A 3823-nucleotide genomic window follows, 5' to 3' on the forward strand; every position below is an offset into this window, starting at 1 on the left:
GGCCAGCAACTAAGTCTCTGTACCGTTGGCGTAAGTTCTGCGACTGGTGCAGAGTTCGGAATGTGGATCCTTTTGCTTGTGACATCCCCATGGTTCTGTCCTTTTTGCTTTCTTTGGCCCACAGGGGCTTGCAAGTGGGTACCATTAAAGGTTACCTGGCAGCGCTGTCCATCTTTAAGCGCTCGTCTGATGAGTGTTCTTACTTTAAGATCCCTTTGATTTCACAGTTTCTGAAAGGGCTCACTAATGTGTTCCCTCCGTCACCTTTCCTGGTGCCCGGTTGGGATTTAAACCTTGTTCTTAGGTTTCTTATGGGTGCTCCGTTTGAGCCTTTACATTCTTGCCCTTTGAGGCTGTTAACTCTGAAATCTGTGTTTTTGGTTGCGGTTACTTCCGCTCGCAGAGTGTGTGAGTTACAGGCACTTTCAGTTAAGCCACCCTTCACTGTTTTCTACAAGGACAGGGTTGTCCTTCGTGTTCGTCCTTCTTTTCTTACGAAGGTAGTGACGGAATTTCATTTAGCCCAGAAGGTTGTTCTTCCGGCATTCTATCCTCCTCCGCATCCTGGTAAGGAAGAGGAGAGGCTCCATAGGCTTGATCCTAGGAGAGCTTTAAGCTTTTATGTTTCACGCATGTCCCGGGTCAGAGTGGACGATCAACTCTTTATTGGTTACGCTGGTAAGCGTTTGGGGCAAGCTGTGACGAATCAGACTTTGTCCCGCTGGATTATTTTGGCCATCTCTGAGTGTTACCGCTTGGCGGGTAAGGACCCACCGGCTGGCTTGCGGGCCCATTCTACCAGGGGCATGGCTGCATCTACTGCCCTGCAGAGGGGTGTTCCTATTCGCAACATCTGTGATGCAGCCACCTGGGCTTCAGTACATACATTTGTACGGCATTATTCCCTCGATTCCATCAGAGGGCAGGATCTGGCCTTTGGCAAGGCGGTCCTTTGCTCTGCTATTTGATTGGCTATTCTATATTTGTTTGTAAATTCTTTCCCTCCCCCTTGCTCTGGTACTGCTTTGGGAGTCTGTCATAGATATGGAATACGTCGGAGGACCCAATCCCCTCGAAGAACAAGTTACTTTCTTACCTGGTAACGTTCTTTCGATGGGATGGTCCGACGACGTATTCCATATCGCTCCCGCCCTGCCTTCCCCGCTGCAGAATTTCTTTTGCGATTGCAGCTTACGTTCCGCAAGGCTTTGTGTCTGACTGGCAGTTGACTTCTGTCACACGTTCTGGGGGAAAAAACTACAACTGAGGCTACAGGCGTCGTGCGTCCTACTTATCACATCGGATGACGTCGGACGTCGGAGGAGGTCCTCGACGTCGGCGTATCGACGTCATCGACGCAGGACGCAGACGCCGGAAAAGTTTCCGAAGCAGCACAGCTGTGGTGATTACCTGTCATAGATATGGAATACGTCGTCGGACCATCCCATCGAAAGAACGTTACCAGGTAAGAAAGTAACTTGTTCTTCTCTTTTTTCACAGGCCGTTTTTTGTTTCAATGTTTAAAAATCCTGTTTTCCATGTGACAGGGATCTTTGATTCCTCCTTCTTTTGTAAATTAAAATGCTGCTTGCCAATTGGTAATGACAGGTAGGCCCCTTTGCACATGGCTCTTTAATTTTACTTGAAAAACAGAGGCCAGCCCATTTTTGTTTCAGTGTTTAAATTCCTGCCATTCATGTCAAAGGCCTTTAAATGCACCCACACCATACATGGGTGCTATTATACTTCAGGATATTAGACATAAAAGTCAAAATGCAAAATAAATCAGGAGTACCAAAAAATTGAATTTTTGCTACAAAACTCCAGGTACTCGGGAATAATGTCACTATTCAGGTAAGTACCCTTAAAAGTCACTTTTCTAGAGTTTCCCAAGTTGGTGAAAGTGCCCCATAGGAAATTACAGGATAAAATCATTGGACTTGGCTGCGGTTATGGGAAAAAAGACAGATAAATCTGAGTTCTACCCTACAGGTGCAGTGAAAACCGAAACCTACCCAAGTGGGCACGAGGGATACCCTGTCAAAGAGCTCCAGGATAGAGACCCAGAAGCCTCAGGAAGAAAAGCAAAGCAGGGTTTGGGCCAAAGAAAGTCTGGAAATGGAAAACAGCACTAGACTGGGACCTCCCGAAACCCACCATCGGGGACCAAAAGGATCTCTGGGGATATGTTCGAAGGATAACCTACACGCTTAGGTCCCAAAGGTAAGTACTCACAGCTCCAGTTTTGGACACTGAGTAATAGCCTTCTGTTGCAAGATATAGTTGCCTATGGATTTGAACCTTGGACCAGCGAGGACCCAAGAGACCAGCAATCTGTCTTCCCTTAAAGTTAACCCACAAACTAGTGGTGAAAATGATGAAGAAAACAGGAAGGAGGAATTGGACTAAGTGGATCCAGATACCTCAATTAACAAAAAGGAGCAGACTGCAGCTGAAGAAAACAACAATGAATGCAACCCTAGAGACTTCCCAGACAAACCACACAGTTGGGGTAGTAGTGTCCCACCTACCTTCTCGACGACGGCAGTTTCCTACTTCTAGCCAAATGACCAACAGAAAAATTTGGGAAGATGGTTAGAAAATAGCCCAGAAACAGCAAGTACACCCAACCCATCCACTGGGGAGAACCAGGGGGTGGGTGAGGATAGACCAGGAAGGGCATCCGCCAAAGCAGGATACCAGAGCTTAAGGAAAAGGACACAGAATCCAGCCAGTATGACCAAACCTGTTCTTAGAAATCCAGCAGCAGCTTTGTATTGTAGTCATTATTTATATAGCACCTTTTTCCCATTTGTATATCCCCAAAGCACTTTGTGGTTGGAACGCCCTCTGGGACCGAAGTCCGGGTATGGGAATACGTTCTAAGAGTAGACTTTAAGGTGTGTGTGTTTGGCTGGGATTAGGACGTAGGAGGGCTGGCTATGCTCCAGTAAGCAACCCAAGAGGTCAGGTACCTGGGTGGGTGCTGTGGGTGGTCATGACAGAGCGCTAGTGCAGAAGACTCGATGTGTACCCAGCTAGACCAAATTTGTTGTAGGTTGGCACTGTATGCTAATGGCAGAGGTTGGAGGCAAGTCTGGGGTTTATTTATGTGGCCAGCTAGACCGAATGTTGTCCTAGCCGCAGCTGTATTCTAGAGTGCATGGATGGAGAGCCGTGCCTGCGGCAGATGTCCACCGAATTGGTGCGTTTATGCATGCCTTTAACTGGAATGGAGTTTATCTTCAATGCCTCTGCGACAGATTTTTCTGGCATTATAGGCTGACTACCCCCAAGTCGAAAGGCAAAATGTGGCAAAATTCCTCCAGCAACAAGTAGGTAAACCCTAGCCGAGTTTATTAAACCCCAACAGACGTGAGATAGGGTCTCCACTTTAAAATACCTATACAATCCTGTGCTGGCCTAAGACAGCCCTCCCCTTATAAAAATGAGCAACCACACAAAGATTTGGGGTAGCCAGTCATTAAGATGGATTTCTAAAATCAGTTTGAATAGGAATACCACACAAAACCTTACATCACAAATATATACATTCGCCAGTAGGTTCACTTTCAATGCATCAGTCAATAATTTACAACCAAAAAAGTTGAGTGGAAGGTTTTGAATAAATCTGAACCACAGGCATTGCTCTGGGCAACCTTCCACAACACTGTTCTTTAGCCCATCTGCACCATTGCATAAGAGGTCCAGCCATAAGCAAATCAATCAGGTACTGCCATCAATGGTAGCAGCCCAGCCCGAACTGCTAGGCCAGGTCCCTTCTGCACGGAAACAAACAACTCCAGACCTGTTTCACCCTTGT

This window comes from Ambystoma mexicanum, chromosome 10 (assembly GCF_040938575.1).
Source record: "Ambystoma mexicanum isolate Mex_15411 chromosome 10, UKY_AmexF1_1, whole genome shotgun sequence".
NCBI classification, from domain to species: Eukaryota; Metazoa; Chordata; class Amphibia; order Caudata; family Ambystomatidae; genus Ambystoma; species Ambystoma mexicanum.